General features: G+C 38.0%; 1 protein-coding gene across 2 annotated transcripts in view; it reads left to right on the forward strand.

Annotated features, from left to right (window-relative positions):
• The window catches only part of PKHD1 (PKHD1 ciliary IPT domain containing fibrocystin/polyductin), a 488429-nt gene that overhangs the window by 397270 nt on the left and 76682 nt on the right, over positions 1-14477 (forward strand). The window contains exon 61 of one of the 2 annotated variants that reach the window (XR_002082091.2): positions 1381-1507. The exons of the other annotated variant lie outside the window; for it this stretch is intronic. The gene's annotated coding sequence lies outside the window, so the exon portion shown is untranslated. The remainder of the gene's footprint in view (positions 1-1380; positions 1508-14477) is intronic. 2 annotated transcript variants of the gene reach the window in all.

Consider the following 14477-nt stretch of genomic DNA (forward strand, 5'->3'; position numbering starts at 1 on the left):
GTTACGCATTTACTTAACATATTCCCCAGCAATCCTACTTCTGGTTACTTACCCTAGAGAAATGAAAATTTATGTTCACACTAAATCCTATAGGCAAATGTTCAGAGCAGCTTTATTTGTGGAAGTCAAAAACTAGAAACAACCCAGTGCCCTTCAACAGTGGTATGGATAAACAAGCTATGGTAAGTGCATACCATGTGATACTACTCAGTAAAAAGGAACAAACTATCAATATGTATTGATATCGATAGTGTAGAATAGGTAATTCTCAAAGACATGTGGGAGTGACATACCATATGAAAAGGATACATATTGTATGATTTCAGCCACGTGACATTTTCAAAAAGACAAAACCATAAAACCAGTGAAGAGGTTAGTGATTGCCAAAGGTACGGGCATGGTGATAATATTGCTATAAAGTTGTAGCACAGGGAGTTTTGAGGCATAAAGGAATTGTCTTGTATCTTCATTGTGGATACATTATTGAACCCCACATAAATGAGCACCAAAAGAAAAAAAAAACACCGTATGATATTTAAAAAATACAATAAAGAAAGTCTCTCAGCCTGTAAGATTTAGATAATTATTTAAGCAACTGAGACTTACTTACAATCAGGTGGTAACTTCTTTGGCACATAGCAACTGGAAGACCATGGGTTTTGAAAGCCATGGGATAGTTTTTGGAGCAGTGAAAAGGTATAAATTCACCTATAGAATTTTTATTTTATTTTATTATTATTTTTTAAATTAAATTCTATGCCCAGTGTGGGGCTTGAACTCACAACCCTGAGATCAACAGTCACATGTTATATCGACTGAGCCATCCAGGAGCCCCTAGTATAATTTTTTCAAAAAGACATAAAATACTATTTTTGAGAAGGGAACTCCTATAATTATTCAAAATTTGAAGCAGAAGGGCACCTGGGTGGCTCAGTTGGTTAAGCAAGCATCTGACTCTTGGTTTTGACCTAGGTCATGATCTCACACTTCATAGGTTTGATCCCCATGTCAGGCTCTGTGTTGACAGTGTGGAAACTGTTGGGGGTTCTCTCTCTCTCTCCCTCTCTCTCTGTTTCTCCCCCACTTGGGCACTCACTCTCTCACTGTCTCAAAACAAATATATAAAATTAAAAAATTTTAAATAAAAATACAAATTTTGAAGCAGAGTCTTGGAATCTTGTTTGAACCCATCATTTTGTTGTTCATTTATGTAGATTCCCCCCTCTGGTGTTTATTCTGGCATTAATGAACATACCAGAATTTGAAAGAAAGATTAGAAATAGCCTTGCTTTAAGGGACATGCATATTGATATGCCAGGAAAACTTAGGCAGTTTTCTCACTGCTGAGATTTTCTTTTCTTTTTCTTTTTCCCCACCCAGTCTGGAGACCAATGGAAACCATGTATTTACTAAATGATTGATGTTTGTGCTCCTTAAGAACCATGGGAATTACCATCCTAGATCACATCATTAGTCTGCCTAGTCTAACATCTTGCTTCTGGCTGAGGTAATTATCTGATGCTTTTGAGGGACATTTAAATCTTCCTTATAAACCATTGACCATTGTTTCACATAGTGTTGATTCTCATTGCTGAGATATAGGTGAGAAACCTGGGCTAAAGAGAAACAAAGTAATACAACTAAGTTCTTTTATATTCTTAAAAGCTAAGTTTATTTTGACCATTTGATGCTACTGGTTAGATCACAAATAATAGGAATGTTGTGATACACTTGATCTAATTCTCAAGGATTTGATTTTCTGTTCTGCTATGAGGCTGTGAGAATTGGTAGATAAAAAATCCATCTCACCTAATGGGTTTAATATATGTTAGAAGTCCCATATTGTATAAGAGAAAAAGGAAATGAGCCTCTCTACATTTGTAAGATGACTGTTCAGTGCTTTTTGTGTTATGGTCTCAGAACAAATTACTCCCAAAATCTTCCCCAGAGTTCTCAAACTGGTAACTCTTCATTTACTTTTTGCCATTTTCTTTCTAATATAATGCTTTGATTCCTTAAGAATGGGACATTTTAATTGGCCAATATAATTTGATCCTTTTCTACCTGCCTGTCCCCTAGGTAGATGTTACGTTTGTTGGCATTGCTTTGGAACCGGCAAATTTATTTAGCATGTACAGCTTCTTAATGACGATTTTTTTTAAATGAATGCCAGGTGAGAGACAAACTTCTGCAAACATTCAGGGGTTGGAATTTAGGCATTCTACTCAATGAGAATATTTGTTGTTGTTATTTATAAGCAGAGTTCTAGCTGAAGTTTTGTTTTTGTTTGTTTGTTTGTTTTAAGTTTGTTTACTTAGAGAGAGAGAAAGAGAGCACGAGCAGGGGAGGGACAGAAAGAGAGGAAGGTAGAGAGAATCTCACCCAAAAAGGCTCTGCACTGTCAGTGGGGAGCCTGATGCAGGGCTCAAACCCATGAACCTTGAGATCATGACCTGAGCCAAAATCAGGAGTAGAAATTAAGAGTAGGAGGCCACCCAGGTGCCTCCTAGCTGAAGTTTTTAATTGGTAAGAAGGCACCTATGTTACAAGACAGTAAATAGCCTAAGGACCAGGTATGTAGAGAATACTTCTACAGTAGTGTGTTCTCAACTGACATAACTTTGTCCCCCCCACCCCCTGCTGGGGACATTTGGAAAATCTGGAGACATCTTTGTGTGACAACTGGAGGCTGGGGGGAGTGTACTTACTGGCATTTAGTAGGTAGAGACCAGGGATGCTGCTAAATATCCTGCAGTGCACAGGTCAGACTCTACAACAAATAATTTATTCAGTCCAATATGTCATTAGTGCCAAGGTTGAGAAACCCCACTCTATAAAGCAAAGAAAACGTGTGCTTTTAGCATGGAGCACAGTGCCTGAGACGTGGTAGGTACAGAATATGAAGAGATTTTCATTAGGGACTTCTCAGATCAGACTTAGAGCATAGAGGGAGAGTATTTATTATTGTAATCAAGCAAATTGCAAAGCAATGTTAATCTAATATGAAATCACAAATTTCATGATATGCATTACAATTATTTTGCAGCATGTTTGATTAGCCACACATGGAGCACAGCTCCTTAAGAGGACTGTTACCAGTATCAGGTTTTAACCTGGGCGAGTATGCATTGTTTTCCTCTCCTCTCTGTTAGAGTTAGTTTTCAAGGATCAGTCATCAGTTTTTCCCCCTCTCTTACTATCAATGGCACACAGTTTCTGGGACTCATGGCCTACCAGCTGGGATTCTCTTGCTCCCATGACAGTTCTCCAGAGCTGTGGGCTGCAGTTCTCGGTTTCACCTATAATCGTCTAGTTTGCTAATCCTCTCTTCAGCTGTTTGATCTTTAAACTTGAAGCATTTTGGAGCAGAAAATTTTGTTGATTTGCCTCTCTCTCTCTGTCTCTGAATTCTGGATCTGGAAAATAAACTCTTTATAATAAGATAGTAAATAGTAGGTTCTCTGGACCAGAACATGATTTTACATAAATAATCAGCTGGGGGCAGAGTGCATAGGGGGCAGGATTGAATATCTCAGTCCTTGGTTTGGGACTAAAGAAACCACTTTTTATCACATTTGGGCAGATTTTTGCTTAGTGAAGGGGTGCTTATGATGGCTTTCATGAATCTTGCTGTGCTGCTCGTGAGAGCTAGCCTTCTAAAATTTTTAGCCCCATTTCCCCTTTTCTTGGGGATCAATAATGCATCTGTGGGCCACAAACCAGAAACCATTCTTGGCTTAGTGTTTCCATCACTGTCAAATTCTTAAAGCAGGCTTCAGTTCAGCCTTCAGGATGCTAAGGGTCTGCAGACTAGGGAAGAACCCCTTACTAAAAGTCACACTGCTTGAAACTTGGTGCTTATAATTTCTTTACTCATAGACTTCTAAATCCACTGGAGAGTTTAAAAGTTCAAACTTGTAAATAGAAACTGGGAATGCTAGCTTATCTTATGAAACAAGTTTTCATCAAAATTCAAATAAGGATAACAGATTCTTTCTTCTTCTGTAGGAATAGAGGATATTTGGGGGAACCCAAAAGTGGGAGAGGTTGTTTTTCCAAGAACCAAAAGCCATCAAAGGCAAACTTTTCCAATTTTACAATTTCACTTTGGGATTGTGCCATTTTCCTTCTACTCTTCACATCCAGATGTACAGCAGATACAAGATAGTAAGGCAGGAAGGAGAAGGAATTAAGATTTCCATTCTAGAGTTCACTGTTACATAATAGAATCTTATACACATTACAGTGTCCACAAAAGCGAGGAATTTATAATTAATGTACTTCTCAGAGATCTCCACATATATCCATAGTGTTATTATTTTAAACCAATGATGTTAAATGGCCACCAGTTATCAACATCGCAGCCTAGGGGAAAAATGTTCTTGAGTATTGATTTCTGAGACTCCAGTAAATGCAACATTGGCTCAAGCTGAAGATCTATAGAAAGGAACGGTAAAACTAGGTGGGATAGGTAAAAGTTATTCCTTGATCACCACAAATCTAATGGATTATAAATTTCAAGATTTCATATTATATCCTTTTTTTTTGGCAAGTTGGTCTTTCTTTATGTTTCAGAAATAACAGTATTAAATGCTGTAGAGAAAGGTTAGAGGGTTGAGATTGAGGTTGCATTAAAAAGACGAGTTAAAAGCTTTAATTTATACTTGAGAATAACAAGATATGAAAGGATTTTGTGAAAATCCTTTGTTCATTAGATAATGTTTATTTAACAAGAAATGAGTGTTTTCACTGAGATTAAACCGAGGATTTTATTGGAAAGACTTTAAGAAGTAAGGTCTCTGTTCTTTAAACCCTGCTGATTTAAAGAAATATCACTAAATACTTTTAAGTCCATTTTTATTCAGTTCTGTCTACTTGCCATTGGTTATATAGACTTAGAACCTTAAATCATATTCTTTTATTCTTCATTTTTTGTTTTAAAATTTTGGCAAGCTTGTTTTCTTTGTGCTTGTTGTTATTTGAAGGCCTCTGCAGAATTTTCTTGTGTAGTCGGTGCTGTCGGAAGAAACCATGAGGTCATTGCCAGTGGGGAAGCTGTTAGCTAAATCTCCTGAGGCAACAGTGTGGTGGTGCAGCTGAATTGCATCTTCCGTGGGTCTAAAGTGATGTGAACATACTGCCTGTTTGCCCAGGACAACCCACGTCCACGCTTGCTGCCCCAGCATACTTGTAAATATAGCCTCTCTCAAAAGTGTCTTGGTGTGAACAATAAATTACATGGCCATTCCAAACTTAGAAGGCTATATGGAGAGAGTAGTCATGGTTCAAGTGGTTCTTATTTTCGATGGTAGAGGTAGTATGTAGCTTGTAAAAAGATCAGCGGAATTAGATGATCCAGGATGAAACAGAATATGGTAGGTTTCTGGGGGGACTGAGAAGGAAAACATTTGCAGAAGCCAAAACAGGGAGAAGGAGAAAGAAAAAAGTAAGCATCATAATAGCAGGGCTATTAATTACTGGGGCAAAGCCAGGTGGTTTGGTGCTGCTAGTGAGGGAAGGGATGGTGGAAACTAGCACTTCATGCAACTTGAAGAAACACAACAAAGTGCTTTCATAGCAAGAGAGTATAGCATAGAGGTCACGGACATGGGCTTTGGAACAGACTGCCTAGTGTTCGCTTTCCTCAAGCTACTTAAAAACGGAAAAGATGCTTAAACCATATATGCCTCATTTTCCTCATCTGTAAAATGGGAATAAGAATAATACCTATGCCACAGAGTTACTATGAAGATTAAATGAGTTAACACTTATAAAGCAGTGTTTATCACATTGTACGCACTTCATCCACACAGTCTGCTATTGTTATTATTGTTGTTATTGTTTTCAGTGAGCAAAGGAGGTAATGGCTATACCACTGTTGCTTAGTACCTTAAATGAAACTGCCCATATGCATCCTGGATGCAGTATCGCACACTGAACAGCTCTGCAACCCCATGGGCTAGGTGGGATTCCTCTCTCTATCATTTATTTGTTAGAAAATTGTTGAACTTCTCTTTAGTTTGTCTCTGCATTTTTAGATGGAGAGAAAAAATAGCATAGACTTTTAGGTTAGACTTGTTACAGTCCTTGTAAAACCACTCCATGCAGTCTTAGGCACATGCTCAGTGCTTAAATGTTAGAAGCTGTTCTGTTGGAACCTCTTCCAATAAGTTCCTATAAATGATAAGGGACAAGTAAGCTAGTGACTTTCTAGGTCCCCTAAATCTAATCATTTCTTAAGTAAGTAGGTAGGTATGAACACATAGTCCCTATTGAAGCATGGAGTGGCTGCAGGATAGTGTGTTTGAGGTGTGTGTGAAATTCCTTGAAAGAGAGGGTAGGTGACACTACAATTTTATCATTCAGGAGAGATAATGAGTTTAGGGTCCATTAGCACAAGAATCCATCTGTCTCTTTCTCTCTCATGCTCTCTGTCTGTCTCTCTATTATCTTTCTCTGTCTCTATTGTCTGTCTCTCTCTCCCTCTTTCTTGTGTGTATGAGCTTGTCCAGAGGGAATATGTGTTAGGAAAAGAAGGCAAAGAACTGAATCCTGAAGAACACCTTCCCTTAAAGGTTGGATGAAAGAGGGCTCCCCAACAAAACAATAACAGTTAAGGAATAACAGGGTTTAGAGAGAAACAGGAGATAATGATGTCCTAGAAATTAAGGCAAGAGAGCACCTTAAGAACCCTAATAAACAAATGCTATAATTATGGGAAATATAATTAAATCAGCAAAAAAAGCAATTGGGCCTTGGAACTAGACCTGAAGCTTAGGATACTAATAGCTTTACTGGGAATAGCATTGGTAGAGTGACTGGGGCAACATGTAGACTACAGTAGATTGAGACCTGTATAAAAGATGAGAAAAACTAAATAATAAGTAATATAAATCAAAAGAAAAAAGAAAACCTATCTTTTCAAGGAATTTGAGAGTAAAGGGAAAAGAGGAAAGGCAGTGTTTATCATATGGGAAATTTACACAGGCTTTTAGTTTATGGGAAGAAGTTTGAAGATCTAAGAAACAGAGAATGATTGATGAGTCTAATTTGTGGTGTTTGAGCAGGAGGAGACAGGGATGAGATCACCCTTGTAGAGGTTAGCTTGGGAAATAGGAAAGATATCCATTTCTGTGAGTCAGATGAGAAGGAGATAAAAAAGAATGAATATTTGAAAAGTTTAGAAATAAAAGTATGATCATGAATTCTCTGTGTCCCCAAATCTATTTATGAAGTTGATGACTTGGTCATACAGGTAGAAAGATAGGGAACACCAAAGACTTAAACAGAAGAAAACTTCTACTAGAGGTGAATGGAAGAGGGGTTCATTAACATTGAAGGCCTGATTGAGGTTGGAGGTCAAGTATTTGTGATAGCACCAAATGACACAGTTTTCAGGTATAGGTGGTTTTACTCTTTTCAGCTATGTGATTTTCTATAGAGTTCTTGAACTTCCTGGGAGCAAAAGTGATGGAAGTGAATGCATAGCTTTGTCAGAGTCAGGGATTTTATATGTGGACATGAGTGAAGAATGAGAGATGAGAGATGGGGAGGTCAGAGAATGCTAATGAAAGAGAGGGTCAAGGCAGGATGGAAGGAAGTAGCCTTTAGGTGAGTAATGGAAGGAAGTCAGGAGAGGGAATAGATGCAGCAGAACCATAAATAAAAGGAGACTTTTTTTAATTGAAAAGCAGGAGGTTTGGCTGGAGGATGAGTTTTCTTTTTTAAGATGTCAGAGATGGAGGGGTCCTTAGAAATGAAAGGGCTGGGGTCCAGCCATTAGAGTGGAGACTAGTGGGATGGTCTCTGAGTGATCAAATCCTTTTTGTGCTGAATGTTTAAAGGGACCTCAATGATGACTTATTTAGTCCCAGATAATTTTTAAGTTTATCATTTAAACTCCAAGTAAGTTGGGAGTTCTGAGAGCCAAGGCAACTTGTTTAAGAACAGTGGATTTTGGCAAAAGTGCTAGTAGAACCCAAGTGCCCTTGTTTCCATACGGGGCTGTGTTTAATAAACCACCTGGTGATATACTCAACACACTGTAAAGGAGGACACATAAGGCAAAATGATTCTAGATAGCATAGAAATTAATGAATCAATAGGCACACTTTCTGCACACTTCATCAAATAAATCCATGGTGTCAAATCCTGGCAGCCTATTGTGACCGATGACTTGTATATCAGAGAGAAAATGTAATCCTGGTGACATGTGACATAAAAAGGTCACATTGCCTAGCACCAGCCCTTGCTTAAGTCTAGCTAATTAGTGGTGCTTTTTGGTTAATTCAAGTGGATGGACCTCAAGGCAATACTATTTATAGAATTCAGCCTGATATTTTAATTACCCTCTATGTTATAATTAAAAAACGTTTTGAGTATTAATCCACATAGTTTTAAAATATAAAATAATTTCAGGGTCACAGAGATTACAGAATCAAGCCCTGGCTGAATTTTTCACTCATTAAGTCCATCCACTATTTGGGTGACTATTGGGTAAATCATTAATTTTATAGCTAACATAAAGACCATCATGTTGTGGCAAGAATATTGGACTAAGATGTCAGGAGAAATATTATTTTTGATTAATTCACTCTATCTTTAGGCAAGTACTAAACTATCTAAAACTGTTTTCTCATCAAGCAAATGTAAATACCACCTCCCATACCTATCTTGTTGCTGTGAAGGGCAAATGGTGGCAGGTAAAATGGTAGCAAAATTCATGGATTGGTGACTAAAATAGGGCTTCAGATGCTGACTCTGCTGTTGAATAAATAGGTGTCTATGGTTATTTAACCTCTCTGTGCATCAGTTTCTTCATCTGTAAAATATAAGTAAAGATACTATCCTTCATGTTGTTGTTAAAATGCAATGCATATAATATATCTGTTACATAAAGGATCTATATTCACATATAATAGCAAGAGTTAAAATTGTCTGGATATTAAAAGGTACCATACAAATGTAAAGTTTACTTCTCGGGCGCCTGGGTGGCTTAGTCAGTTAGGAGTCCAACTTCCACTCACATCAGGATCTTATGGTTTGTGGGTTTGAGCCCCGCATCGGGCTCTGTGCTGACAGCTCAGAGCCTGGAGCCTGCTTCAGATTCTGTGTTTCCCTCTTCTCTGCTCCTCCCCTGCTTGCACTCTATCTCTCTCCCTCAAAAATGAATAAACATTAAAAAAATTAAAAAATTTTTTTCTTCTTTTACCTTCTAATTCTTGTTGAAATCTTGTTGCAGTTCAGGCAATCTGATGAAATCGTACACCTAACTTAGTGACCTTCTTGCCTCGTGTATAATTCATTCCTCTCTGTGGAGGAAGCACTGGAAATACTTTCATCTGCTTCTTCCTTGTTTCTGTTTGTCCCTCTCCTTCTCATTCACTTTTTACAATGAGATATCTTATGTCTTCAGTTGTGGTATTAGAATTTCAGGAAGCTAAGAACATCTGCTTTTCTGAAAACCAAAGGAAAATAAAGTATTTGAGAAAATACTGACACCAGAAAGATATGGTAGCCTTGACACTCAGTCATTCTTAGAAAATATTTTTAGGAAGATTTACTTATAGAGTTTAAATATATATCTTCTATGTGAAAAGGAAATTCAGTTACAAATGAACAGATCATGAACATTCAGTATTTACTGAGTGTGGACTGTGTCTCTGGTACTCTTCTAGTTACTTGGGTTATATAAGTGTATAACTAGACAAAGATCCCTGTCCTTATGGAGCTTACATTTTAGAGGAGAGAGATACTAAGCGACACCTATAACAAATAAGTAGATTATCTACCAGGTTGGAAAGTGATAAATGCTATGGACAAAATTTTTAAATGTAGAGCGTTGTAAGAGACAATGAGAACATGCATGTGGATAGGCTGATCGAGGCGAATGTCACTGAGGAGGAAACATGAGCTAAGTGGAAAGAATTGTGGAAATGAGCCACATGATTATCTGGAAGAAGAGTGGAGACATATGCACTGGTAGCGGCCCCAGATGGGGTGAATGGTCTGAGAAGAGTGACCAAAAGAAGTAGCAGAAAATTCTGTGTTGTAAGGCACTCTGATTCTTTGCAAAGAAGTCCAGCTTTTATGTGTTTCTAAAGATTACCAGGTCTAATTCCCTGAACATACAAAGTAAAAGGGCAATTATCCTTTCTTACAAGGAGAGCATAAATCAGTGGTTCAAAAGACATTTTACCTTGAATCTCTAATGCCTTCCTAAATTCAGATGAGGTAAGATTTAGGTGTTGTCAGCCAAAGCTGCCATCTATCTGGAACAACACTTTGAATTTTAGAGTAAATTGTATAATGGGTCTTGTCAGCCAGTGATCATGACTTTCAACATTATAGCAAATTATGGAATAAATTTAGGGAGCCAGAGATCAGCACAGGAGGAATGTTAGAAAAATCTTTTTAGAATATTAAAAAGTATCAGATGTGGATTGGTGGATAGCATTTGGATAGAATTCTGGATATTGGACTCTGGCTAGAAATTTGGGTATGTGAACAAGGAGAGCTCACGTAACACATAAGAGGTGTTTGCATAGCGGATATAGTGACATTTGTCCTGACAGCAAGTTTGTTGAGACTCCGCTATATATTACCACCCCTCACCCCAGTAGACTAATTCATCATTGCACATTTCTACTGAGTCCTTACATGACTTCATAATCCTTTCTAGGACAGTACTTTGGCAGCCACTGCCACCAGCCCTTGAAATAAAACCTTTCTGCCATTGATGTTAGCTAGAAGAAAGAAGTTACTTTGGAGAATAGTTAGGGGAGAATAGTTGCACAAAGTACAGGGGAGCCATTGGCAAAGGATCTTGGGTCATAATGTGAACCATGTACCACAGGTTGATAGAAATGCGGAACAGGATCTGTGTGGTGAGGTAATAAAAGTAAAGACTCTTAGAAGCACTGAGATACAGCAGTGAAAATTTTCACATTTTATAGGAGCAGTAAAAATTCTTTTATTTTTTCTTTACCTTGTTTCATAATATGAGAGCAAGTATGTCCTCAATGAAATTGACAATGGGAAAATTTTAAACAAATAAAAGGAAATACTTCTATTCTTCCCATATAATCAGTCCATAGACTTTTCTGCGGAGGGAGGTCATGGAGTCAAATGTTGAAGAGGAAAAGAAAAGAGAGGAAAATCTGGTTAACTTTATGACCAATAATAACATTGTAATTATGCTCTAAGATAAGAATAATGAGGTTGAAGCTTTGGGGCATAAAATGATCGTCTCAGAGGATATGGAAGGAATTCTCCCACTCTTACCCCTAACAATTTGAATGGCACCAAAGAATTGGCCAGATGCATGATGGGGTATAGTTTTTCTCAGGAGGCAGCCTCTATTAACCTGTAAAACCATTCTTGAAAGACTGGTGGCTAGTTTTATCTGGAAAATCCTACATTTCAGGAGAAATCAGCCTTAATTCCAAGCAAAAAGAATTTTGTAGTTGCTGGAATGATAAAAGTCCCCAATGATGGATGTGGTCTAATTTTGCTTTTGACTCAGTGTGTGAATTTCTCTTAAAATAATATTCATATAACTAACTTAGTGTATTGTGCTGGATGGAAATTGGCCTTTGACACAGAGCAGGTCCAATAGAAAGCACATGAGCTATCCCTAAGGAATTATAAATAGGCTCTTGACCTTTTGCCACTCTTTCTTCAAAGTTTAAACCAGGTGCTTATAGCTTCTGACTTTCTTTCCTGGCATGCTGTTTGTATTCTTGTCTTCCAGAACTTAGGGTAACTTTGAATTTTCACTGTCTTTAAGGGCTACCCAAATTAGTTTTGAGCTGGCCATCTAGTGATCACCTAGAGGGCAAACTCATCTGTAGCCAGTTCTCAGTGAACTTTGAAGAGAGGGCAACAATACTCTCCCTAAATGGAGTTTCCTTAAATGATAAGTATAGTCTAGGTCAGAAAGTCAGGATATCCAGCCTTTCCTGTTAATACCTCTTCTAAACCAACTGGGACCTTAGCCTTGTTTGTTCTTTATATCTGTGTACTTATTCATTTCTTTATTCATATAAAACATGGATATTGTGTGACACAGAGTAATTAACTCCAGTTAGCAGATAATGCCCAAATCTCTGTTCAACAAAAGGAAAAAACAAATTTTTTTTCACTCACATCTCAGCCTAAAGAAGGCTAGGTGGCTCCCCTGGCAGTTGTGCTCCTGGTGATGATTCTGAGATCTAGGCTGCTTCTACTCTGGCTCTGCCATTTGAGGGTCCTTTATGTCCAGCTTCAAGTCCGGTTTCCTTATTTGGAAAATAGAAGCGATAAAAACACACCACAGCTGGGTGTGATGACTAAGTAAAATAAGACACGTTGAATGGCTCTCACAGTACCTGGTGCATAGGACCCACTCATAAAATGTTGATGTTTCTTCCCTTTGACTGTACTAGGCACTGAGACAGGAGCAAGACATACTAAGATGAATAAGGCAGATATCTGTACTCAGATTTCTCTTGAGTTCACTATCTGAAAACAAGGCATTTTTTTAAAAACTAGAAACTTGACTCTAAGTACGTTCCATGAAGACAAGCATTGTGATTTTCCTTTTATTTTTAACTACATATTCCCAGGGTCTAAGTCACAATCAGGATAATGGTAAATGCTCAAAACATAGTGTTAAATCAGCGCTTAATATGTCAGAACTATACAATGAAGAAACTAGAAAATGATACTCATTTCCTGTTTTTTCTCATCACCACCACCCCCTGAATTTACAAAGATTAAAAATGATAACTCATTGGATCACTGTTGCCTTCCTGATTCTATACCAGACTTCATCCAATTGATACTCATTGTGAAGTATCCCTGCATATAAACCATAGTACATAGCTGTTAAAAACTTTTAAATCTTATATATGGTTGAGCATAACTAAAATTTTGCTTAATCAGTTATTCTTTTTTTTTTAAACCATTCTTTTTTTTTTAATGTTTATTCATTTTTGAAAGACAGAGAGAGACAGAGCACAAGTAGGGATGGGGCAGAGAGAAGGGAGGACACAGAATCTGAAGCAGGCTTCAGGCTCTGAGCTGTCAGTACAGAGCCCGATGCAGGGCTTGTACCCATGAACCGTGAGATCATGACCTGAGCCGAAGTCAGATGCTTAACCGACTTAGCCACCCAGGCGCCCCAATCAGTTATTCTTTCCCAAGTTGAATCTGTATATAGTGCTGTTGGCATCTGTAGATATGTTTTGCAGTATCTGTTTTTACATCTCCAGCCACTACTTTGCCTCCCAGTTTGTGTACAACCTTTGCTATAAATAAGCCATTTTGTCTGAATGTTGGTACCAATTGTGCATCTCAGTAATACGGCTATGTTTTGTGCCTAAAAGTTGAGTTTTCAAATGTCCTTAAAACCCTTTCACCTTGCTGAATTTCATTGTACCAGTTTTAAGGGAAGCCACTGAACTTGAGAGATGACTTGGAAGTGGCTTACCTGGGAGCCCCTGGCCCAGCATCTTAATTGAAAGTCTCCTTACAAATTATTTATTCAAATGACTGAACAGTAGCAGGTTAATCCAATCATGTTTGCCATCCGCTCTCCCTCCTGGCTCATATCTATTGCCTTCAGCGAGCAGATTGCTTGAGTGGCTGCCTCCTCTTTCAATTCACTTTTCCCTGTAGTATTTCCTAAATATTAGTGCAGTTAACTTTTATGCAATCTCTCTGTATGTAAATATCCATGTATATGGCTTTCTATTGTATGATGAGGAAACTGAGGTGCATGGTAGTCTGTTTGTTGTCAGAGGTCACCAGGAGTAAGAAGAAAATAAATTGGAATTGCCATCTTCAAACTAGTGTCCCTATCCATCAGATCACAGCACTTATCTTGACAAGATTTCCCTTGGCTCTCCCTTTGATGGCTGACACTGGGAACATGATGCTGTCATTATGGCCTCCATCACTTCCTGCTTCCAAAAAGCAGTATCAGTGTCAGGCTCTCTCTCCAGTTAGCTTGCTCTTCTGTGAGGTTGAAAGAGATCACATAGTTTTCTGCCAAAAAATGGACCTGTTTCTTTTTCCTCAAAGGAGAAGATCTGAACATAGCAAAATAAGCAAGTATAGCCAGCTCTATGCATTTTCCACCCATATTAGAACTGCCAAAGCCCAAATGCAGGAGCTCATTCTGAAAGACTTCAGCATGCCAATTCTGGGCTTATGGAAATCTTTTCCCCTAATTACTTCAACAACCTTCTGTGTGCAATATATTTAGGAAATTTCATCTTTATATTGCCATGGCAAAGAAAGCAGGTTTGTAGAGATTTGTGGGACAAATTTTCAAAGAGCTTTAACAGAGAAGATGGATTCTCAGGTATTAAATGAGACATATATTGGGATAAGCTTTAGGAAGGGAAAAATTCCAGTCCAAATGTTGACTGAGAACTCAAACATTTCATGTCCTCATCCTGTCTCCTGAGGACAAGAAAAAAAAAAAAAAGAAA

The sequence above is a fragment of the Panthera pardus genome, unplaced genomic scaffold (assembly GCF_024362965.1).
Source record: "Panthera pardus isolate Hobbes unplaced genomic scaffold, ASM2436296v1 HiC_scaffold_17, whole genome shotgun sequence".
NCBI lineage: Eukaryota > Metazoa > Chordata > Mammalia > Carnivora > Felidae > Panthera > Panthera pardus.